The sequence below is a fragment of the Simochromis diagramma genome, unplaced genomic scaffold (genome assembly GCF_900408965.1).
Source record: "Simochromis diagramma unplaced genomic scaffold, fSimDia1.1 OVJJ01000123.1, whole genome shotgun sequence".
NCBI lineage: Eukaryota > Metazoa > Chordata > Actinopteri > Cichliformes > Cichlidae > Simochromis > Simochromis diagramma.
The window spans coordinates 4906174-4932859 of NW_024386778.1; the positions used below are offsets into that span (position 1 = coordinate 4906174).

Genomic DNA, 26686 nt, shown 5'->3' on the forward strand with positions numbered 1-26686 from the left:
GTCAAACCCATGATTTAAATTTAAAGCTTGAGTCCTTTTTGCAAGGAGGAGGGAAAGAAGCAAAAGCAAAACTCTATTTTTGGAGAAAACATGAAAAGACAAAAAATGAAAAGTAACATCAACCATGTTGTGTATCAATGTAGTGTTGATACTTCAGCATATCCCAAGGGAAGTCAGCAGTGGAGTCTGTTTTTGATTCGTCATTTTATTATCTCTTTGGGTCCTAGACAAGGTGCTGGCTGGCTGGGCTGCCTGGCGTTATAACTGGGGCTAATGGAATTCGAATGTTGGGGCCTCATCTCTCTGTTGTGATGGCTGGGTGACAGGCCCTGATGGATTGCTGGAGCTGAAGGCTCGCCTGACAGTCACGCTCGGTTGATGGATTGTGAAATGAGACAGACATACAAAAGCTGTGGGCAGCCCAGACCAAGAGTGACCCCCCCACTCCTCAGCATGCACCCTGCACCATCTTCCTCAGTTAACCAGTATACTGTCTATGACAGAGAAACCAAAACACTTCCTCCCTGATTTGTTGCCTGGGTAACATGGGTGGTTTAGCAGGATGCCATGGACTCAGTGGGCCCAGCCTTGGGACCTGGCCAAGTTTTTTTGATGAGGGTCTGTGGGTATCTATCATGCTGACATTTCATGTGAATTCCCCTCTGAGGGGATCAAATTATCTACTCCACATCAGCACTCACATCAGGCAAATTTAAATGGTTAGGTATCACAGAACAAATTTGTACTAAGTCATAAATAAGTAGTTTTTATGGTACCGTTACAACAAGTTTTAATATTAACAAAATAATCAACAAATTGCAAAGTAATTATCAACTGGCTTCTGAAAAACAAAATAAACTTAACATATTTTGTCACTGAGTATGGTATAGGCCTAGAAAAAATTATATATTATAGTTAATGTGTAATTATACAGTAAAACCCCTAATTTCTGTACAATTAGGCTAAACCTCTGTACTTCAAGCAGTAGCATGCTGACAGTTAGGTAGCACCACATAGATAAAAACATGATTGGCTTTTTTTTTAATTGACAACACAGCACTTCTATTATCATTGCTTATTAACAATTAATTAAATGCTACCAATAATTGATTTTCATGAGTCTTGATCCCCATTCAAATGATATTTATTTCTCATTTTTGGAGGGTAATGGTATTATTACCAGATCTACTAAGTGATATAAATAAGTATATAAATTATTTCCCTCACTGGTACCTGAAGTGACCTCCTGTTTTTTCAAAGAGTGTCTAGTGCTCCTGCAATTTAAATTCTGCCTCCAGCTGCAGCTTTTTTTTTTTTTTCGGTTCATAGGAAGTGCTTCTTTTTAACGTATGATATTAAAAGAAAATTTTAGAAGAAATTTCAAATAGGACAAGTTAAACATATTAGTATCAACTTACTTTAAGTCAGTTGAAATCTATTTTCATCCTGGGGCCCTCTATATTGTATGGTAAAGTCAAAAACGATATCAGAGAGAACAAAAACAATCTGATTACAGGAAGAGACTGGAAGGACCCAACTTGTTGGGTTGAGGGAAAAATAGATGCCAGTGGCAAGAAATTCAAGTACAAAGTATTTAAGCTACACTTACAGTTTGTTAATGTGCTATTGTAAATTCAGCTATAGGTATAGTTACAGGTACTCTCAGAGGGCTCTGTGTTAGTTTGTGTTATATCCCTGTTTTAATTTTCCTGTGGTTGTATGGACAAGCACTACTGAATAACTGTGATTGTAAGAAGAAACCAGAGAATGTCATGATTCTCACAGAAGTTCTAAAATGAATATTTTAACCCCCACATCTCTCTTTAAAGTTTTTCATGTTTGAACAGATTGTATATGACCAATATTTTTGGCTTGCTCACCATTATATTTTAAATGGTGGCCAAAGAGATGACAAGAGCCATAAAATAATATTTAATAAAATAAAAAGGTTTGAGAGAGAGTGATGGAAATAAGTTTACATGAGGGCTATCTACAGCAATAATTACAGTCAAAATCAAGACCTTGATGGTGTTATTAACCAATCTGAGCAGATGGCAGCTTAACCTCCTGGAATGGAATGAAGCAGAAAGATGGAAGATGTCAAAAAGTAACACACATTTTTTTTTCTTTTCCCCTTATCTCTTTTTTTCATTGTTAAACTACTCATTGTCATGTTTCAACCCAGTATCACGGCAAAGCTTTGGAGAGGCAAAGTGTGAAATGGACACATATACAGAAGTTGCAGTAAGAGCAGAGGGATGTTTTTATGTCAACCCAACACTACATTTAAACATCATGGGAGAATGTTTAAACAGACATTACTAACACAATTAGGTGTAAATACATGTTAGCCCTGAAATGTACTTCATACCTTCCTTGGCCATTAACGACGTCTCTGCTTTAAATATATTAACTCTCCCTGCTGGAAGATTTTACTGGAAGAGACTTCTGTGTCCACTTCACACTTTGGACAGGCAAAGCGTGAAATGGACATGGTGGACCCCGCTTTGCTGTAATATTGCGTTGCATGTTTGGTCATTTATGCTATTCTAATGACTGTTCACAAGTTTTTCACATCTAGCATTTAATTTTGGCCTATTCTCACCTTACAGACATAATATTCTTAGAGCATTGCTAATTTCTCTCATTTGCAAGCGGCTGAATGTGATAATGAACACATCCTCCAAGAAAAGCTGAGAAAAGAGTAATAACTAAAACATTAATAGAATGAATAAGAGAACTCAAACAGCCTACCTCTGACACATTTGAATTTGTTTATTCTCATCATACAGGGAGTGCAGAATAGTTGGGTTGCGGTCACGTGGTTCTGATGACGTGCGGAGGCAGCGCGATTTTTGAGTGGAGGGCGGAAGTAAACATGGAGGACACTGTGGAGAGTCAGGAGAGCAGCTATTGTGCAACTTTAGACCCCGTTTCTCGGGAGAGATATAAACAGATAGTTAAAAAATATATCGGACGTGATCCGTATTCTTTGAAAATGTCCGAATACACCACAGAAGTAAAGGATTTGCCTACTATCGAGGCTGTGGATATCACCAACTACTTGGTCCTCCAGACTTCTTACTACACTAGGCAGCAAATGAAAGCTTTCAAGAGTCTGGAGGCGTACAATTTTTTTGTCAGCGGGTGGGTCCACAACCTTGGAACAAAACGTCTCCGTGATGGATACAGTTTGGTGTTTGCAAGGGTGAGTGTTTGTTCTTATATTGCTTTACCTTAAACACGCTAACAGTTAGCGGTAGCGGCTTTAACGTCAACAAACATGCCACATCCTTAGGACTTCGTTAGAGTGACAGTTGTTTGTTTCAAGGTAAACCATTCTCAGAGGTCTAACGAGGTCTAACTTCACACTGAAGTCTTCTGGTTGTGGATTCTCAGCTGGAAGCTGCAGTTCGGGGTTCTCCACTGTCACTAGGCTCAAATCCGGGCTCTCAGCCGTCTGTTGCATATCCAAAATCGCCTCTGCACATCGATGCTGTTCTGCCTTAAGCTTAATTCTTTTCTCTCGTTTGAGAACTGATTCCGATCTGGGTTTTCGTTCGTAGCCGAGATTGACCGTCGGAGCCCAGTCCTCCGACTCTTCGTCATCCAAAGCACTTGGGCAGCCTATAGTCCCAATCAAGTCAATATTAGACTACTAACTTAAAAGCACTAAGTAAACGAGAATTTAACGACAACCTAATGCTAATAAGTTCGTTTGCAAACATAACATTACCTCTGACGAAGTGGTCGCTGCAGACACGGGCATTGGCAGACTCTGCTCCTCCCGACTGTAAACGTAAATTTAAAATCCATTTTTTCCTACGTTTTTCGGTTAGAATTTTCCACTTTTCTCCTCTTCGTTGGGTTATTTTTGGTACCCTAAAATACCGTTTATCAGTTTCTCGGGTCGACCTACTGGAGCATCCGTAAACACAACAGGACATAGGCATTTTGCGTACTGTCTGTCTGTGATTTTGCGCTTATCTTTTTCACTTCCGACCGCCAGTCAAATTTCGCGCTTTACGTCGACGTCACGTCTACGTCAAATGAAACCTAGCTATTATTAGGCAAATGAGTATTTTGTCCACATCATCCTCTTCATGCATGTTGTCTTACTCCAAGCTGTATAGGCTCGAAAGCCTACTACCAATTAAGCATATTAGGTGATGTGCATCTCTGTAATGAGAAGGGGTGTGGTCTAATGACATCAACACCCTATATCAGGTGTGCATAATTATTAGGCAACGTCCTTTGCTTTGGCAAAATGAGTCAAAAGAAGGACTTGACAGGCTCAGAAAAGTCAAAAATAGTGAGAGATCTTGCAGAGGGATGCAGCAGTCTCAAAATTGCAAAGCTTCTGAAGCGTGATCATCGAACAATCAAGCGTTTCATTCAAAATAGTCAACAGGGTCGCAAGAAGCGTGTGGAAAAACCAAGGCGCAAAATAACTGCCCATGAACTGAGAAAAGTCAAGCGTGCAGCTGCAAACATGCCACTTGCCACCAGTTTGGCCATATTTCAGAGCTGCAACATCACTGGAGTGCCCAAAAGCACAAGGTGTGCAATACTCAGAGACATGGCCAAGGTAAGAAAGGCTGAAAGACGACCACCACTGAACAAGACACACAAGCTGAAACATCAAGACTGGGCCAAGAAATATCTCAAGACTGATTTTTCTAAGGTTTTATGGACTGATGAAATGAGAGTGAGTCTTGATGGGCCAGATGGATGGGCCCGTGGCTGGATTGGTAAAGGGCAGAGAGCTCCAGTCCGACTCAGACGCCAGCAAGGTGGAGGTGGAGTACTGGTTTGGGCTGGTATCATCAAAGATGAGCTTGTGGGGCCTTTTCGGGTCGAGGATGGAGTCAAGCTCAACTCCCAGTCCTACTGCCAGTTTCTGGAAGACACCTTCTTCAAGCAGTGGTACAGGAAGAAGTCTGCATCCTTCAAGAAAAACATGATTTTCATGCAGGACAATGCTCCATCACACGCGTCCAAGTACTCCACAGCGTGGCTGGCAAGAAAGGGTATAAAAGAAGAAAAACTAATGACATGGCCTCCTTGTTCACCTGATCTGAACCCCATTGAGAACCTGTGGTCCATCATCAAATGTGAGATTTACAAGGAGGGAAAACAGTACACCTCTCTGAACAGTGTCTGGGAGGCTGTGGTTGCTGCTGCACGCAATGTTGATGGTGAACAGATCAAAACACTGACAGAATCCATGGGTGGCAGGCTTTTGAGTGTCCTTGCAAAGAAAGGTGGCTATATTGGTCGCTGATTTGTTTTTGTTTTGTTTTTGAATGTCAGAAATGTATATTTGTGAATGTGGAGATGTTATATTGGTTTCACTGGTAAAAATAAATAATTGAAATGGGTATATATTTGTTTTTTGTTAAGTTGCCTAATAATTATGCACAGTAATAGTCACCTGCACACACAGATATCCCCCTAAAATAGCTAAAACTAAAAACAAACTAAAAACTACTTCCAAAAACATTCAGCTTTGATATTAATGAGTTTTTTGGGTTCATTGAGAAGATGGTTGTTGTTCAATAATAAAATTATTCCTCAAAAATACAACTTGCCTAATAATTCTGCACTCCCTGTAGAACGTCAGGGAAGATGTTTCAAACTTCACCTTGATTTTTGGTTTCTCACACTCTGTTTTGATAGTTATGATTCAATGTCTTCTATGGTCCCTTTAAAACATTAAATTCAGTTCTCCTCATGTTTGTTCTGGAACATTTAGCAGTCATTCTGCATGAAAAGATCTTAACGATGTGAAAATGTTTAAATGAACAAATAAGTAGGGTAGACCAGGGTTGGTTATCATACAGGTTGGTTGTCAACCTTGTTCTACCACAGAGAGCACTGTGGTATTTGGTTACACATTTGAACTGACTTTTTCCAATTTGCAGTGGTCAGTATGTGGGAAATGCACAGACTATTCTCTCAGACTATTTTTTTCAAGTTGTTGTTTTTTATTAAAAGATCCCACAATATTAGTCTTTTTATAAACAACCAAAAAACACACTTACCAAAAAGCTTAAAGCAGTTGTTTGATTTGAATCAGTTTGGGTAACATGGTGTTCAAAAGGTCAGTTGGGGATAGTTGTCTCACTGGTTCTGAGTATGAGAAAGCTTTTTGCACTTGTGAAGGAAGGGCATGTGAAGGGAGCAATATTTTTTCTTTGTTTCTTTGCTGGTAGAATGGTCCGCGTTGAGCCATACACCAATTGCTAGTCGAAGAAAGTATGGCTTTATTGTGTTGTTAGGTGTCTTGAGTGTTCCTTAATAAATATGCAGCTTTCATCTGATATAACACAGCTGTAGATCATGTTCACTGTCAGCCTGTCCTGAACACCATTCAAGTTAGATGAATAAATGAAGACAGGAAATAACTCCCCCTCTGAGGTGATGAAAATTTCATGAAATGTATAAAAAGGGAATACAAGAAGAGACCTGGACAATATGGCAATTTGGATGACAGTTCAATTATTATAGTTGATGAGACGGCAACCTCACTCTTCATCTGCATGCTGGTGAGACGATATTAAGAGTAATCGACATACCTCACATGTCATGTCCCAGCAAAAATACTCAGTGAAAGACAAGTCCTCTACATGGCCTGAACCAGATTCAGTTCTGCTTTCACCTGATCAATGCTGTGTGCAAATAAAGAAGGACAAATGAGGCATTGATGTCTGATGAGAACGGGGTCTGGGATGGGAGGGTGAGAGAATGATATTTTTATAAGAGGATTTGTCAGATTGAGTTTCTTAGTGTGAGAACAGGAGAAGCCACAAAGACACATGCCCTCTATCTGGACACTTTAATGAGGATCATCTTCACTCAAGCCGTCTAGAGACAAGGATGAGAACATGTAATACCCCAGAGGGTTAGCTGGAGTTTAAAAGCTCCAGTGATGAGTCATGGTCAAGCTAGAGGGCACACACATGCAGACACACTCACCTATCACAGCACGCTGTAGACAAGAAAATAATCAGCCTTTGTTTTGTTTTTCTTTCACATAACCTTTTGCCCAAACCGTAATGAATATTAATACAGGGCTTATAAAGTTTGGAAATATGAAAAATGTTTATGTGAACAAGAGTACCTATTCCTGCCCTAAATTTGTTTACATTAGATATATTTCTCATACTATTATGTTTGATTGATTTGATTTGATTGGTAATTTATTTCAACATGTGAAAAATATACAGTTACATTTAGAAAAGAAAATAAGAGAAAAAAAATACTATACAAAATACATACAAAAAAAACCTGATTAATTTACATGTTGAAAGGGAGTGGGAAGAAGTAAACACTTATTTAATCCCACCCCTTTGCCATAAATTATCAGTTAATATCAGCTTCCTTTCTGATATAATTTGTAATAAAAATAGTGAACAGATTTCTGATATACTATATACTATAATATCACATCATGAATTATTGTTATTTTTTATTTATTTATTTTTAATAGTGACATTCACTTAATTTCAATATTTTCCTTTTCTTTATAGTTCGAGAAGATCATATTTTTATAACTCTTTTTGAACAGTTTTATGTTTGGACATTGCTTTAATTCCATATTCAGACTGTTCCATAGTTTCCCTCCATGAGCAGAAACACAAAAGCCTTTTCTTGTAGTACGTACCTTCCCTGTTTTGAAGTTACAAAACCCCCTTAAATTATAACTTTCTTCTTTCAAAAAAGAAGAAGGAAATCGTCATGTTAAATCATCATCAAGTTGTACTTAGATTGGGCATTGTAAGAAAAATAGAGTTACCATAATCTGCAAAACATAGTTTCCACCGATTTTTTTCTTTCTGTCTTCCCGTTATAACCTCAAGTACATGTTACAGTTTCTCTGGGAGCCTACACTAGCTACATCTGCCAGAAGGAAAGTGCTTGTCAGGCGTTGTGTGGAGGCGAGGAAGAAGGAACCCAAACGCAGGACTCGCAGGTACAGAAATGACGGGGATTTATTGGAGCGGGTGAATGAACAAAGCAGGAACGAAGGACTGGCTGACTGAAAGACTGGATGAATGGCTGGCTGACTAACTGAACATACATACGGGGAGACGACAGGAACATCACATGTACATCAATGACACGACAGTGAACGAGTAGAAACAGAGGGCTTAAATACACAGACTGATGATAATGATGATAATGAGAGACCGGTGAGTACACAGCTGAACATAATGAACTAATGATAAATGGGAAGAGGACTGAACATAATGCACACAGACCAAGGCTAACACAATAAAACAGGAAGTGGAACAGGCAGTAGATAAACAGTGAACGTGAACTGAAAATACTGGGTCAACGACCCAGAAACCCTGACAGTGCTAAGTTGCCAAGTTGATTTTGCGTATAGAGACATGGAACACAGTTAGACTTAAGTCTGATTTAACTGAAAACAACAATATGACCAACAATATTTCATTAAGTTACACTAAGACTGTACAATGATTTACTGTTAATTTTTTGTGCCTTTGAGGCATTGAGTGATATATATAACAGATCAGTACAGTGCTGTACATATTGTAGTGCTGTGAAAAAAATATTTGCTCCCTTCAGTCTTAGATATATGACTGTCTCACGATGAAGGTTGCTCATCTGACATCTGACCCACGTTAAACTCATGGACTGAACATACACACAATGGACAACTGTACCCTCAAACACACAATAATAACATGGACTGAACCACCACTCACAACCACCAGCACTTTATATAGCCTCTGTAGAAACTATCTACACCCTCACTTATCTTAACTGCACTACTGTATAGCTCTGTGTAAATAATCATTCTGTACATTCGATAATCATTAATCCTACAACTGTTTACAACTTGCATAGTTCCCATTTCTGTATAGCTGTATATCTCAGATTCTGTAAAGTTACTTATTTCATATTCTGTATAGTTTTTCATATTTATATCCTGTTCATAGCCTGTTCATAGCTTGTACTCACTACAGCCTGTACATACTTATAGTTATAGAATATTCACAACATACTTCATACCGTGTACATTATAACATTCCATAATAGACCCATTTCTGTAATATACTCACATATCTATATTATTGCTAATATATATTGTAATATATCTATATCACTAAAGCACTTCTGGATGGATGCAAACTGCATTTCGTTGCCCTGTACCTGTGCATGTGCAATGACAATAAAGTTGAATTCTATTCTATTCTATTCATGCAGAGATGAAGATCCAGATGGAATTTCATTGATGTAGAGGTAAATTCTGAACAGCGTAGGAATCCAAAGAAAGCATGCAGGAACACATTCGAGCATGTGTCCCAGGAAGTAGTCACTGTACTTGCATGAAGGGTATGATGGAAGGGGAATTGCTTTGGCCTTTGTTAATTATTTCTACTATAGCACGGTTGTGTGAGTGGATGAGGATAGATAGTTTTTACCTTTCATGGCCCCATAGTAAGGCTGCAAAGACCACTGGGTCAATTTCAAAAATAGCTGAAGAAGGCAGGAACCGCTCCTGCATATTTTGGCAAAACTCGGGATGCCATGCTGAAGAGAAGAAACAGTTTTATCCCCTTCAGGTGATGTGGAAGGGGATAAAACCAGGAAATTTCAAGAAGAGAGAGAATCCAACATAGGGCTTTGTGGAGTTGGTCAAACAGTTTGGGGCTGCTGTTGCAACCAAATGTTAGCCTGACTGTTAAATAATAGGCATCTTTTCACTTGACTCCAAACAAGTACCAGAAGTCAGGGTGAATTGCAGGACTTGGAAAGAGAGAAATGGCATGGTCCACTGGGAATGAGGCTATTTATGCTCGGTATATAGCTACCATCAGGCATGGACAAATCTATGATAATGCTTTTTTTCCCCTCAGTGTTTTCTGGTTGTGATGCCCAGTGGGCTGATGCAAAAAAGAGGAATGGTGGGTGAGGAATAGGTCCAATCATGAACCCCTCCCTAACCTCTTTGGCGAGCAGGCTGTCAACATTGTCTGGGTCCTTGAGGGCTGATTGGTGTTTTTTACATGTACAAGAGACTGATGGCTGAGCGACGATCCATGGGTGGAAACCTGATGAAAAACCTTTTACTAAATTGTAGGTGAAATCTGGGTTAGAATGTTTTTTTAAGGGTTCCTTTAACGCTTTAAGACCTACCATAGAACCAAGTCCGCCAGAGCTTATATTATATTTTTACATGCTGTGGAGCCATTTTTGGGAGCATTTCAAGTTGCTATACATCAATACAACCATTATAGCCCAGATTTTAATAATATGTATTCATTAAGTGCATAGTAATTACATAAATTGCAAAAAAGTGCAATAAACTACAAAAAAATTGAAAATCGTTTTTGCTTTTTTAACATATATTTGTAGTTAGAGAAATTTAAGAGGCTTATCCCTCAAAACTGTAAATACAAAAAAGTTGCACAAAATAGTTTCCCACCACAGGAAATTTATTTTGAGTGTCTTCATAGTTTTATTTTTGAAATACACCAATTTTTATACACTGCAGGAAGCTGATGGCATAAGATCTAAGTACAACTCCTCCGGTTTCATATGCAAAAAAATTTTTTGCGCTAGCTTACGTGGTTGCAGTGCTACCGGGATTTAAAAATAGTTACGCATAACAGAGCGTGCCCGCTCCGATCGGCTCTAAAGGGTTAATGTCGGAATATTGATTATTGTTGAAATGGATATACCTAGTTATTGCTTTGTGGGGTTATGGAGGCATGCTGGGCGAGAATGGCCACTGTCCCAAAAAGAGCAGGAGTAGAGATGCCTTCTGCCCTTCCTATCTGTACCTTGTGGCAAATGCAAGGGATGTTGTGGGTTCTGAAATTTTTGGTTTTGTGGCTGGAGCACATCCATGTGCGGCTTATGGGTTGTGAGTTATTTTGTGATGGAATGATACAAACAGAAGTGACGCCACATACCTTGCAGGAAAGCAAAGAATGGGCAGCAAAGACGTGACAGTAGTTCTGTTCCTGGTTGAACTGTTGTAGGCGAGTAGCTGCTTCAGAAGCAAACTGCATGTGGTAATGGTAAAAGCTGGTCCCACCGAATAGTAGAGCAAGATCAAGTATGATAGCCATGCAGGTATCGAGCTCCTGTCTTCAGGAGGGGAAAGCGGTGCAGAAGACATCTCTATACAGTGAAAATGCATAAGCAAACTCGAGAGGTGTGAGCTCTTTAGATGCATGGTTTGTGATGCTGTTGTCCAAGCATTTCACTACATATCGTACTGTGTATGACTGTGTACGTGACAAATAAAATTTGAATTTGAAATGGTTATGCTTTAGATGGAGCTTAACCATGCATGGTAATAAGACTGCCGTGGCTGTCAGTCACTCTAGTTGGTACAGGCTGGTTGAGTTGTGAAAGAATGAACTCTGCCAAGTCTATATATGTACCAATACTGATTTGTTGATGAAGGTTGCAAAGGAGGGATAGAAGACAGCAAAGCTGGCACCCCAAGCACGGAGGAGGACTAAAATTGAGTATTGGCTGAGACTGGAACTGGGATTTCGCTTCCAGGAACACATGAAATGTTTAGCTAGAGGCCACTGTGAGGAGTGATGAACTGGATTTTGACAGGCTGGTGATCTGAAGGAACAAGGGTGTAAGGGCGTCTTCTGATGCTTGAGCTAGTCCCTGCTATTGTAGTGAAAGAAATTTTCCCATACATTTTACATCTCCCCTGGGATGGAAGATTTTTGCCTTGTCTTTGCAAGTCAGTGATGCCAGCCCCAGTGTCTATCTTGAACTCGGCTGGACTGCTGTTCATTGGTAATGTCACATGCCGCTCATCATCAGTTCCAATGTGGTCTGCTGTTGTGTTTTCAGAGTCCGTCACAACTCTTAAGATTGATGTATATTTATTCTCTTTTCTATCTACAACTACAACTTTATTCAGCAGTTTACTTCTACACAGAGTCTCAAAATGTCACATTTTATTGCATTTGTGTCAGAGCAAAGGTAATTTTTCTCATGTTTCTGGTTACATCTTGTGCATGTCTTATTGTAAGCCTCACCACTCTGGCTTGTATGTCCTTGATGTTCCATTCTCTGCTTCTCTCTATCTACCAAATACAGTGGTGCCTTGACTTAAAAGTTTAATTCGTTCTGTGACAGCTACAGGTGACAGGCAGGTACATATAAAAGTACTACACTTGTACTGCTTTGCCAAGACAACTACAAGCATATCTTGGTCATGTTTTTTGATGATTTATTTCTTTAGTTCAATGCAGATGATGCATTACTTCTTTTCAGCATTGTCCTTTGCACTCACTTTCTTTGGACACATGGTTGGAAAAAGAAAGTTTTGCAAAATAACTGCTAGCACAAATACGAGTACAACATTGCGCTTCCACTGTGAGCTAACCACCTAAACTGAATGGTTTTGGTGGGGTATCTGAAGATGGCTTGTATGACTCAATGGTCTTTGATCAGTGGTTGTTGATCAATGGTCATGACAATTGGCATGTTAATGATCAAGAAACTGACCTCACATTCAGTGGGCTAGTTTCAGTCACTGTGCAAAGGTACTTTTTATAAGGTTGGGGAAACGTGCTGAGACTGAAGAAGTCACTTGGATGAGTGACGAAACGTTTCTCCCACTGAAAACGCTACATTTAGATTAACAGAATCAACTTTTTGGGATTTACCTTCCTGGATGAATGAGGATGAATGAAGACATCTCTGTGAAGCATTTGGTCACTGTGACTTGTGTTAAGGGTATTTACTGTTAACTGTGAACAGCTACAACAACTATCTTGTTCTTATCTTGTTCTTACCATTCAGCTGACTCCTCAGGACTTGCCTTACCCTCTTCAGGTACTTGGTGGTTGCAGCTTTCCTGGCAGCTTCATGGTTCCCATTTGCCTGTGGGATCCCCAGGTACTTGGAGCTGTCATCAATGTCTGCAATCTTGCCTTCTAGTGGTTCCTCAGTTCTGACTATCGTCCATCTCTTTGTTATCATCTGACTACACTTCTCCAATCTGAACGACATTCCGATGTCATTGCTGTATATCCTGGTGGTGTGGATCAGTGTATCGATGTCTCGTTCACTATTGGCATACCGCTATATGTCATCGATGTAGAGGTGGCTGACAACTGCTCCATTCCGTAGTTGGTATCCATAGCCAGTCCTGTTAATGATCTCACTGAGGGGGTTTAGGCCTATCCAGAACAGCAGTGGGGAAAGAGCATCTCCTTGGTAGATCCCACACTTGATAGTGACTTGTGCTATTGGCTTGAGTTCCTGATAAAGGCTCTTAGGGTCCTGTTGACCTTGTATAGTTCTAGACATTCCTGGATCCAGGTGTGGGGCATCAAGTCATAGGCCTTCTTGTAATCAATCCAGGCAGGGCACAGGTTGGTCAGCCTAGTCTTGCAGTCTCGGCTGACTGCTCAGTCCACCAGTAGGTGGTATTTTGCGCTTCTGGTATTCTTGCCAATTCCTTTCTGTGCCCCGCTCAAGTATTGAGCCATGTGCCTGTTCATCTTAGCTACTATGATACCTGACAGGAGCTTCCATGTGGTATTGAGGCAGGTTATTGGCTGGTAGCTGGATAGGACCGGTCTTCTTGGGTTCCTTGGGGATCAGGACTGTCGGGCCTTCGTTTAGCCATTCCAGGTGTCTCTCATTGTGGTTTGCGGCGTGGCTGAAGGAGAGGCTGATCATGCCTCTCCTGTATAAAATGTGCTGGGACCTGATGTTGTTGTTGTTGTTGTTTATGTGTGTGGCTGTTGGCTGAAAAGCTGCAGCTGAGTGTTAGAGAAAACAGCAACCGAGTAAAGAAAAGCGTGTAAACGTATGAGCTATGTGGGTAGGGTCCGTCATTCATGTCACACCTATCTTTCAGGATCTTTCGCACTCAACGATCCTTCTACGATTTTACTTGGGGCTTGGCACCCAATCTCGGGTGGGGGTGATGATATCTCCCCTCTGACCTGTTGTCCTGGCTCCCTCTTTCCACAGCATGTGTGTTGTACCTTGTTAATCTCTAACCATGAGACCAGTCCCTTCTTCTGAATGTTGGAACACTAAGCTACTAGTTGTTTCACTATCAATGTGAATGCTGGGTATCGAAGATAGTAACCATGTCCAATCACATCACAAACCTCATTCATGAACTTTCAAAATACAGACAGCACATCAAGTGTCCCATTAAGGAATGCTAACATACTCGACCACTGTTACACTGCTTTAAAAGATGCCTATTGTATTGGACTCTTTGATCACTGCTTCACCTCATACCTACCTAGAGACCGAAATTTAAAAATTCCAAGCCTGAGGTTAAAACTGTAAAAAAGTCGACAAAAGGAATTGAAGGAGGACTTACAAGCCTGCTTAGACTGCACAGATTAGAGTGTTATTGAAGCTGTAACCATTGACCTAAATGAACTCAGAGACACGTTTGTATATAGACCTTTTGTATATAAAATAATAACAAACCATGGTTAACTCAAAATTTGAGGAAGCTGTGCCAAACCAAGGAAAAGGCCTAAAGAAGCTGGAACGAGGCCCTGTACAAGCATTCCAGAAACAAGCTGAGCAAGGAGATCAGGAAAGCTAAGAGGAGCTACAGTGAGAAGCTAAAAAACAGCTTCTTTGGCCACCAGTATTAACGCCTGCATCAGTTCGGAGAGGCTATGGAGTCCATCCCTCACTCTGAGGAGAATCCATGATGGCTGATGACCTTAATAACATCTACTGCAAATTTGAAAGACAACCACAAACATCTCTCATCTGTTCACCCTCATCTCACACCAACAAAAAAAGACTACCTGCAGCCCTCACCCCCATTCACACTGATCCTTTACCCACATGGCAAAATTGGTATGGCCCGGATGTGGCCCACACAATGTGCTTACACATGGTCCACATGCCACAAAGAATGACAGCCCTTTGGTGGCCCAGATCTGGCTTGCCAGAGGTGGCCCACAAATTGGGGCAGCACAAGGCCAGTTGCAGACAAAATGGTGGTCCTGTGCTGGCCCATGAGTGGATTACCTCTGGCAAACCTGATCTGGGCCACCAAAGGGCCACCATTCTTGTGGTATCTGGGACATGTGTAAGTTGTGTACAGCCATGGGTGAGTTGCAGACACACTGCTGGCCCTGTGCTTTTGGCTCTCTCTCTTTGGCATTTTACTACATGCCACATTCACCCAATCCTTCCTAACTACATTCATACACATTCACACTCTTGACATGCAAACTGGAGGAGCCAGGGATTGAACCACTAACCTTCCAATCAGTAGGAGACCTGCTCTACCTCCTTTGCTACAGCCACCCAGTGCTAAATATGAGTAAACCCTCACTAGGTTTTGGATAAAGTGTACACTCACAAACCTGTCAAACTTGCAATTGAAAAATTGGCTACCATAGCAGTATAGTATTGCAACATGGCATTTGGGTCTTCTAACTAAAATAGGAACATAAATAGTGCCATCATTGCCAGACCTGGCCCACATCTGGTTGACATACACTCTGCCATGACACCAGTCAGTCAGAAGTGCCAGCTTGATGCCAGATCCGGGCCAGGCCTGTTTTCTATGAACCTGGGCCACATAAACCAAACCACAATTGGGCCAGATGTGGCATGCCATCACATAAACAGTGCCATCATTGCCAGACCTGCCCCATATCTGGATGACATACCACTTACCATGCCAGAAGTCAGCCAGTGGTGCCGGCTTGAGACCAGATCTAGGCCAGACCTGTCTGCTATGTGGGTACCTGCACTAAAGATCTGTGAGAAGCATATGTCTCTGCTCTTCCAGAGCTAGCCTGGGAAAGCTATGCCACCTGACAGTCTATGGCTGTGTCCCAATTCAGGGTCTGCACGCTTGAAGTACGCGCACTACGCGTACTACGTACGGTGCGTACTACAAGTACGAGAAGTGCGGGAGTGAGAGGCTTGTGAAATGGGACGGTCTAGCCTCCGTCGCGCTGTTCAGGTTGCCTAGCAACCATGATACTAACCGCGAGAAACGTTATATTCAGCTTTATTTGGCAGAAATGAAGGAGAAAAAATGTTTTGTTGGTCATTCATTCTTGTCATGACATCACTTTGATTAGTTGAGTATCTGAGGCTGAGACCACAGGACTGTAAAACATGAATGTTGGGCTTCATTTCTGTGCTGAACAGTCATTTCAAGATTAGTTAGTAAATAACAATTAGCTAATGTTGTTCATGAGACTAAAATCATCTCACTGTGGTAATGTAAATATAATATGGCCAATATTATATGTATTGTCAGATTATTATGATATATATATATATATATATATATATATATATATATATATATATATATATATATATCACTGAACTCTGTCACACACACTCACACACACACACTCTCTGACTCACTCACTGGCCTGCACCAGTTACCAGTCACTTTGTGGAGCATTGGACTGCCATTACCTCATAAGACTTTGTTGTTACACTATCTCTTACCGTACATTACTATATCTCCATTTGCACTATTTGCCTATTTGCACTACTCTGCCTGGTTTGCACTCAATGTCATTTACCCTTATATTGTATATTGTATAGCTTTCTTGTTATATGTAAAATTGTATTATATTATTTAATTTTATTTAATTTTTTTCACTTTAAAATATTTTACTTGCATTTTTAATCACTCTTATATTTAAATGTTCATTTTCTATTTTATCTAGGGATTGAGAGTAACGAAGTTTCTATTCTCTGTATGTCCTGTACATGTGGCAGAATTGACAATAAAGTTGACTTTGACTTTGACTGATATATTTATTTATTTCAGGATATATTACAGCAGTGAGCTTGAACTCTGGGTCAAAGATTCAAGTTGCAGTTATTTATATTTCCTATCACCTTAAATCTTCAGTCAAAGACAAGTATCTTTGACAGTGTGTATACAGATGTATTATATATAAGAGAAATATGTTCATTTAATATGTTGGCATCATTACATTTGGCTCAATGCTTACATATATGTGTAAAAAGAAAATGTACGAGCTGTGAAAACTGTTTCTGATAGAATGAAGAGTAGACTGATATATTAAATATTCCTTTATTGGGTGAGAAAATCAGACCATGTCATAACTGCTTTAAGTAATACAGAACAGATATCAGGGCCTTACACAGGCTGACTTCTGCTGAATGGGTCAAACTGGGCAGAAAGTATACAAACACATAACATCCTCATAGAATATGATGTAACACTATAGATCAACTTACCTCAGAATATATAAAGCATATAAACAATTACAGCAATATGATGCAACAAACACAGCAGTGCTACTGATCCAAAATACTCAAAGCTTCATAGAACTGAAACCAACATTTATTTTTAGGTCCATTCTGCTGCTGATACATACTTTAGGTTTCTGAACATAAAACTTGTTTCTGCCTTTCATAGTGTGTAACTTGAAGGCCCTGAGTACTTTCTCCCACACTGAAAACACTGGAATGATATAATTATTTGAACATTACCTAATAAGACTGATTCAGGACAGACAGGTAGTTATTGTAAACTTTTCTAGCAGTCCTTCACAAACAGGGAACAGTCTGTCTATTATCTCCATCTGTCAGCTGCTGCTGGCTCTTCCTTCTCCTCTTCCTCACACACTGCTGAATTTGTCCTGGTGGATCATCAGGGGTGCAAAGCCTCACAAATGATGTGCAGCAGTGGGTCCCTCAGTCTGTCCTCACTCTGGACACTTGCAGTTGTCACACATGGAAATCAAATGTGTGATAAGCTGCAGGATTCAAACAGAAGTGTAACTTATAAATACATGTTCATACTTTTATTCCACAATCAGAGAGAAAGAAACAGAGAGAGAGTGCAGGACAGACAGACAGGTGACAGTCTCAGGTGTATACACTGCTACAAAACAGCACAAGAGAAGGAGGATTTAGTGTTTGTGTTATTACGAGTGCTAAACAAGAAGAGTTCCCAGATGGTACAGTGGACACATGTGTGACTCCTGTGATTAAAGCGTCTTTCTTTCAGCTTAACGAGTGAACCGTTAGCTTGTTCAAACACACGTTAAAGTCCGTTTGGCTCGACACCACCGAACAGAGGCAGCAATATAACATAGCTAACATTAACAGTGCAGTGAATCCTGCTTGTGCCGTGATATTCAGGACTGCAAACCGAGCAGCATCACTGACTTTCAGCTTGTTGTGTTTGTGGATATATGACTGACTTTAAATATCCATAAAATCATCACATTCTCTGTAAGATTAAGGTCGACTATATATATTTTTTGAAGTAGAGGCTTTAAAACCAAGTTAATGCTGAAAGTACAAACATTACTAATGTCACACAACTTTGCCGACATGTGGCCAACAGTAATGTTTTAATGTTCTTCATTATTAAACATTCGCACATACATAAGTTACATAATATTCAGTACTTACTTTTGACAGTTCACTCTTTGGCCGCTCCCTTCTGCCGTATTTTGCGGCAAAATTATCCACACCCACCGCCGCGCTATGAATTGTGGGATATATGGGACCACGAAGTGTGCACCGGACCACGCTTGATATTTGGGGAAATCGACGGCGCATTTGGAGTATGCATTTGAAGTACACTTCGAGTTGGGACAGCCGTCGTTGCGTGGTGGTGACGTAATCGCACTTGAAATGCGTATTTCAATCGTGCAGACCCTGAATTGGGACACAGCCTATCTCCGTCATGCCTGAAAGTGTGTGCCAGCCAACTAGCCCCTATTTTCACCTGAATCTTTAACAGCTCTCTGGAGCTGTGTGATGTGCCTTCCTGCTTCAAATGCTCGACCATCATCCCAGTCCCAAAAAAGTCCACCAGCACTGGATTAAATGACAGCAGGCCTGTTGCTCTGACATCTGTTGTCATGAAATCTTTTCAAAGACAGGTTTTGAACCAACCGGAAGAACATTGCAGAGACTCTGCTGGACTCCCTGCAGTTTACTTACTAGCCAAACAGGTTGGCCTAGGATACAGTCAGTAAGGGACTGTACACATCACCTCAACCAACCTAGGACATACGCCAGGATACTCTTTGTTGACCTCTGCTCAGCCTTCAATACCGTAATCTCAGACATCTTCCACTGGAAGCTAACCAAGCTTTATGCGCCTCCACCTGTCAGTGGATCACTAGCTTCCTGCTCAGATGACACCACCATTATTGGTCTCATCCAGAACGATGACAAGTCAGACAGGAGGTGGACCAGCTCGTTCATTGGTGCAGTCAGAACCACCTGGAGCTGCTCCCGGTCAAAAAAGTGGAGATGTTGGTGAACTTTCTCAGAAACCCCCCCAATAACCTTCCTACACAAGAGTGTCTCTACTGGGGATCAATTCAGATTCCTAGTATCCACCTTATCACATGATCTGAAGTGGTCCTCACATTTTGACTCTGTCTGGAAGATGGGTGTCGCATAGTAATAATATAATACTTCCTGCATTAACTCAGGAAGTTCAACCAGCCACAGGAGCTGCTGGTTATTTTCTACAATGCCATTATCCAGTCTGTCATGTGCACATATGTCTGCACATCACATCACTGTCTGGTTCTGCTCAGCCACAAAGAAGGACAGGGCAGGATTGCAACAGACAATCAGGTCTGCAGAGCCAATCATCAGCACTGATCTTCCCTCATCCAGGACCTGTACAGGTCCAGGGTTAAGAAGATCCTCAACATAAACTGCTCAAACTGCTGCTTTTAGACAAGCACTAAAGAGCGCTGTTTACTAAAGCCAGCTGCCAGATAGAAAGTTTCTTCCTTATTTCTGAACTATAAAATAACCTACTGTTATATCACTTAGGTCATATGCACATATGCACATTGCACTACTCAATTTGGTACTTGTTTTTATAGTTTCTTGAGACTTTCTCTAACTTGTTTTTCCTTTACTGCACAGGACCATCAAACTCATCAAGTTTGAAAGACAAACTGTCCACAGGTGTGAAGGGGAACTTTTTATTGTATATATTTAACAAAACATTAGTGTGTTTGTTTTTTGCATGCAGAGAGCAAAGAAAACCAAAATGTGCTTGTGTGCACAAATCTGGCCAAATAAAGATCATTCAGATTTTTATCAAAACAGAAAACGATCTGATCTGAAAAACCTTCTCCATGCCAGTGGTAGGAACTAACCATAGTTTGACAGGCCGGCCGGAGAACAACCCCATATTTTCCAGTAAAAATCTGCATTAATTCTTGTGGACTGACAGAGCATGGAACTTGCTCATCCTCCTGGCAGATGTTATGATTATCAGGAATGAAGTTTTGAGGAATAGTATCCTCAAAGAGCTAAAAAAGGGTGATCCTAAGTTACACCAAAGGCCTGTCAAATGGTAAGCCTCTGGGCACCTTTAAGAAACCGGGAAACAGGGATGATTCATCCCCATTGACAAAGTGACCAAAACAAAATGCCTTGATCGCCGCCACCATACCTAGCAGTGTACCACAAATTTCCCCGCCTCCAGTCGAACTACAGGAACTACTGGATGCCCTGATACAGAGTTATTTTAGTTTTCTTTCAGGGTGTCTCCTGGATGAAGCTCCAGTCAGGCAGTTTATTTTTCTCAATGGAGTTTCCTGATACTCTTGTACCCATTGACTTACTGGTGACCATGGAGGATAAAATTTGCCTAAGTTAGGCCAACACATATCATGGAAGACAATAGCATCTGCACATGATCTACTCCCTTCAGTCACCACGCTGACAAATTCTTTGTTTACAGATTTATTCCAAGCTCACCAACAGGATCACTCAGTGTTGTCATTGTGGGAATTTTTTTTTTTTTTAAATCAATTATATTTAGAATGTCACAGTTTCCTCAACATAAAACAGTAATGCTCTTTTAGCTTGTCAAGGTCAAGGTCAGGTTTTTTTAATATAACACCTTTCCAACAGCTCATGCTGCACAAAGTGCTTTACAAACTAAAAGGCAACTTTGTGAAACTAAAAACATTCCATGCCGAACTATTTGTACACGATAGTATGACTAATATGTACTATCATGTACTGTAGATGATGAGGTATTACTTTACCTTATCTAGAGACAATATTTTTAAACCTCTATCCTTTTAAGAACTCCGCCTCTCTAAGATGTCCTTTTTATACCCAAACATGTTACTGCCCTGTTGTCACTTAGCCTAATTGGTTGCAAAATGTTCATCCAGCTATTTCTTTTGAGTACAACTTAGAGTTAATTGCTCCGTTGCTCTGCTATTACGGACACGGTGCTGCAAAAAAATTCAAAATGAGATAATATTTTCACAATATCATAAAATATATCAATATAAGCATTTGATATGTTTTTTTTATTTTCTATTGTGAATAAGAAAACAGTCTAAAAAAGTTGTCAACTACAACAAGAAAAAGATTAAATTACCTATCAGTAATCAGAGATACTGCTTCATGCTAATCTGTTAGTGAGGACATTTTCTTTATGTTGTCTTTATGTTGTTGTTTATGTTTTCTGCTTATGCTTAACCAACAAGCTAACCTCCCATATGCTCAATATATTCCATTAATAGGTTTAGTAAAGGCTGCAGCATTTTACTCTTAATATGTATCTCACTATTTTTGTGAATAAGGTCAACAAAAAGGGTTATATGTTGCCAATGGTAGCTGCCTGAACATCTGTGATTGGGAGCTGCCACAGTTGGCAAGAGCCACTGCCAGCTGTGTAGACCTAAGAATCTGTTGGTCCCATTGGAGTGGCCAGTCACTGTGTTGCACAGCGGAGTTGCAAAGCTAGCTGACTGTCACCTCATCAAAATATCACTTTGCTGCCATGCAATCTGTTCACTGCCAACACCTGGGCTCCTCAGTGTTCAGGGAATAAAAGGAATGGAAACAACAACAGCAGCCAATAGCGGCTTTTAACAAGCCAACTGGACCTGAGAAAAGTTTGGAATATTGCTCTGCATTGTCTAACAGCACGGCTAAAGTTCAACTGTTAAGTGACACAGAATAAAGCAGTGAGTTGTTGTAGGGGGTTATTAAGGCTGAAAGCAGAGACAGATGATGGACTGTGTACTTTCTGACAAGCACTCAGATGTAATTACATATTAGAAAAAAAGCTATAATGTCCCAGATATCCTTTTCTTTTGTTTTTTTAAAAAATGGAAGTGTTCAAATGCATTTTGTATTTTTTGGAGAAAATACAAAACAAAATCCTAATTATGTGGGCTGCTTACATACATAGCCCTTTCAACAGACACAGCAAACTCATAATCATACAACTATCAATTTTCCATACATCACAATCTCACTAAGAGGAAAGTGTGAGAGCTCACATTAAGGTTCATTACACATAGTAAGCGATTGGCAAACGGAAGTCACTAATTTTCAACTTGTTAACAGACAAGGAGGCGCTGCAGTCAGTCAGTCTGATTCCATAGCCATGCTCACTCTTTAAAAAGAAACAGTAGCACTAGAATACATTGTTTTGACTTTTCATTTGTATATGAAAAGTTGAATTTAGCTGTTTTCCTTCTATAAATCACATACTAGCTCCACCACTGAAAAATATGAGGAAATTCACAGAGAAGCATATGTAACACAAACACTAATAAGTCTTTTTTGGGGGGCCTCTTTATGGCTTTTTTTTTACTTTTGACAGGGACAATGAAGACTTACAGGAAAGTGGTGGAAAGAGAGAGGGGAAGACATGTGGCAAAGGACCGCAGTTCGAGCGTTCTCAGCCGTGAGGCATATGGTCACCTGCTCATTCCAGTGAGCTAAACCAGCGCCCGAGTACAGTAATAAGTCTTAAACCTGTACTGATACTTCATGGTATAATCCATGATGCTATGATTTTATAATAGAGAGAGAGAAAAAATAAAAGTGACATCTTTCACTGAAAGTAATGAACAGAAAAGAAAACAGGAAAACTGGAAATAAGGATAGCATCTCATAATGCTATCTTCAGGTTCAGGATGATTTTACGATACCTGTGGTTACTGACTGTTATTTCCAAGTGGAGCGCATCATCACTGCAAACTGCACAATAGCTATGCTAGTCCACCGCTCATAGCAGTAATTTTTATTTATTCTTTTATTTTTTAACAGGGATCAGTTTTAATCTAACAAATATTTATTCTAAAACACTTGCTCTCTGGGTGCAAGTTGTAATAGTCAGCAAAAGGAGCTGACTTTGCTGGTAAATGGACTGGTTCTTTCTTTTCTTCTAAGCACTCAAAGGGCTTTACACAACTTGTGCATTCACCCAAGCACATTTTTCTAGGTGCTTTCTAAGTAACATTCACACACACACACTACGATGGATGCATCGGAGAGCAATTTGGGGTTAGTATCCAAGGATATTTGGTATGCATACTAAGGGAAGCCAGGAATCGAACCACCAACCTTCCGATCAGTAGATGACCTGCTCTACCGCCTGAGCTACAGCCACCCCATTGGATGTATTTAGTTAACTCCACTGCACTGAACTGCAAAACCAAGTCATTTAAATGCATCAACCTTTGTCTTTATTAATGTGATTCTTAGGGATTTAAGTTAAGTTGTATCATTATGTTCTTCTGACAATGTGATCTTCCATATGTGAGGGGTTTATAACAATATCACTTTATGGTTAAAAAGTGTGCTGGCTCATGAAGTGCGCTGGCAACAATATTTTTTTGGAGGCTTCATGGTTTGTGCAAATCTAAACCGCTAAGTGCCCTCCCATGTATTTTCCTAGACATATAGTTAGGAATCGTTCAGTCTCTTCAAAACCTACACAAGCATCTATACTTTAAAAAATGTCATTGTGTTTGCTACATCATGGCGAGACTGCATGTATGTCTTACATACACCCTTATCCATATTCTCCACATTTTCTTTTAAACAAAACAAGCCTTACAATTTATACCTATATGTACATTGTTAAGTCAGTTTTTCTTTTACAGCCGGTCTGTTACTGTAATTTTACGCATGCTGTACATGAATACATCTTCATCAGTCTGAACTGGTTTGTTTGCCTTGCACTGGTTCTAGTACAAGCATTAGTGGAAATCTGTATGTACTGGACATTGCATCAGCCTAATACAAGATGTATTTATTAGTTTACTTGTTTACATTTGAGTCTCCTACGCACCACAACCCATGACACTTCTTTCAGATCCGATGTTTTTATGAAGGGGGTTTGATTTGTTGCATGTGATCCTCTTTGCAGGGGGGCTTTTAAAAAGTGCTCACTAAATAATCATTATTATTCAGTAAGCATCACTAATGATGCAGCTAGCATCAATAAAGCTGATGTTAGCTGAGAGCAGAAAGGTGGTACTGGTACAGATCACAAAATGAAGAAGGAGACTGGGCAAAAATGGCATCCATGGAAGAGTTCTAAGGCAAACCTTTATACCAACAGTCAAACATGGTGGTGATGGTGTGACTATCTGGGGCTTGGTTGCTGCTTTAGCAAAGAAGCATGGTGATACTCATGACATCTACCGCTGATTTCTTGTGTCTGAACAAATTCACAAGCATTTGATTTCCATTGCACTGCACTGGAACTTTATAATGCAGGAAGATTATTTTATACTGAATAAAAAGGGCTAAAACAAACAATATTATGTGAAAATAATCATCGCAGTACAGGGCACAAGAACAGAAGTCATTATATGTAGGACAAGTGTAAAAAGCCCTGAATAGTGATACTCATTATCATAAAAGCCTCTGAAACCTTTTGTAGCACCAAAGCAATGTCATGATTGCTGTGACTGTGAGAAAAAAATATGCTCTTTCAGTTTGATGAGACATCTAATCAAATGAACGATAAGTGGATGTGAACTCATATAGGAGAGGAAGAAACAGATGGGATTTAAAGTAAAATTATCTAGTACTGCATGCTATGATCCTAGATATGACTCTACTGGGTTGTGGGAAGGGAGTGGGTCAATGATTATATACTTCGAGTTTAGAAACTGGTTTGTTCTGTTGGAAAAGGAGGAGTATTCAAGGATGCTAGTTAAAGTGATGGAAATGGCTCTGTGATCCTCCATTATTCGTCTTCCTTTCTTCATAATATACCTTTTCCTTTGCTCCATTGATTGCGGCCACTGTATGTTGTCATTAAATCAATTCTTCACAGAAGAGAAATGGTTTGTGTATGAGCAGTCCTTGCCCTTACCATCGATGACTGAACTAGCATCAGCACTGAAATGAACAGGGATGAAACCAAAGATAACTGAAGTGTTATAGAGCAGGAAATTTATTTTCTGCTTGCTCGAGCCATTCTATTAGGCATGCATGTTTGTTTCTAAGTAGGACGGCACGCCACGTGCACATAGGCTGCCAAGCGCAGTATTTCCTGACTGTCACTTATTCTCCCCCTTTTCAAGGATGAAAGTAATTTCAGAAACGTTGTATCCCCTAGCATAAAATCCACTGATGTAGGGTTTTTTGTTTGTTTGTTTGTTTGTGAAACAACAAAGAGGAAGTTTGAAGTGTCTTAACAAAATGCTGCCAGGAGCAGAAAACGAATTTGGTGGGCTACACAGTTTCTATAAGGCTAATAATTTCCTCCTGTCTTTTCACAGAGGTCTAAATGGGGACTGCTCTGTGATCAAAATGCTTTTAACAGTTGACACAGATTACCTGAGGCTTCTGGTAATGGAGGAATACTTTTAGCTCTGCCAAGCACCACTGTTGCCTGCAATCAGGTCTGTAATGTATTTGCTGTAAAATTCATTTTAAAAGTAGCATTAGCATTATCGACTTATGGTACCTTAAACCTTAATCAAAGACTAATATTTGATATCATTAAAACACCAGCACATACATTAGAGAGATTCTCTCTTAAAAAAAAAAAAAAGGCAAAACTGGATCGCTGCTTCTACAGTTTTCTAACATCTTATCATGAAATCCCAGCAGAAACACTTCATTGTCTTCCTACGCAATCAACTTATTTGACACACACAAAACAGGCAAGAGTATATATCAGTCTGCACACCGCTGTGATACTCATGACATCCACGACTGATTTCCTGTGTCTTCCTACTTCCCTGAGTTCTTCTTCTCCCTGCACACACAGACAGTGGCAAAGACCTATATGTGAAATATAGTAGAACACTTCTGCCATCAAGTGGGCAACTACATTCAAGTTCAGTTTTAAAAATGCATTCCCACAGATACCACACCGTTTTTGATACACACGTATTATCATTTGGCAGCAGTGGTAAGGTATGTCTATAGCACCTTGATGAGGTGCGTCAAGGTACAGAGAAAGACTTTCACCATGAAACTTAAAGTTTCACTGACTGTGTCCAATTTACCCACTCTGCCACCCCCCTTTGCTTTTAATTAGTGCATCTCAAGTGGACCCTTATCAGTAATGGGCTATGCTCTTAATGAGACTGTTATTAAGCCTTTCCTTTCAAGGCTGTTAGACTCACAGCCACCTATGGCATGTAGGCTGATAATGCTGAACCTCAGTTAACTCCACTTCCTTTAACCATAATGGTGAACAATGGGGGGGGTGTACAAATGCCTTGTGTGGGTGATTTCAGGTATGGAAAATGGCAAGCTGCAGTGGAAGAGCTTCTGCCTCCAGGCTGACATGGTAGGGAGGCCATTGGGTGTGTGATAGTCAGAATGTAATATTTAGAAAGCCAACCTTCCTGCTGCTAGGATCTAATTAATGGCATATTTGTCTTGTTTTCTTTTATTT

At 40.1% G+C, this 26686-nt stretch overlaps 1 protein-coding gene and 1 long non-coding RNA gene across 2 annotated transcripts in view; one reads left to right on the forward strand and one right to left on the reverse strand.

The window, feature by feature from the left end:
- The window catches only part of ntm (neurotrimin), a 471010-nt gene that overhangs the window by 196978 nt on the left and 247346 nt on the right, over positions 1-26686 (reverse strand). The window lies entirely within an intron of this gene.
- Positions 7503-25857, forward strand: LOC120722594. The gene is made up of 2 exons (XR_005693543.1): positions 7503-8195; positions 25557-25857. It is a non-coding gene; the product is annotated as an uncharacterized LOC120722594 (long non-coding RNA).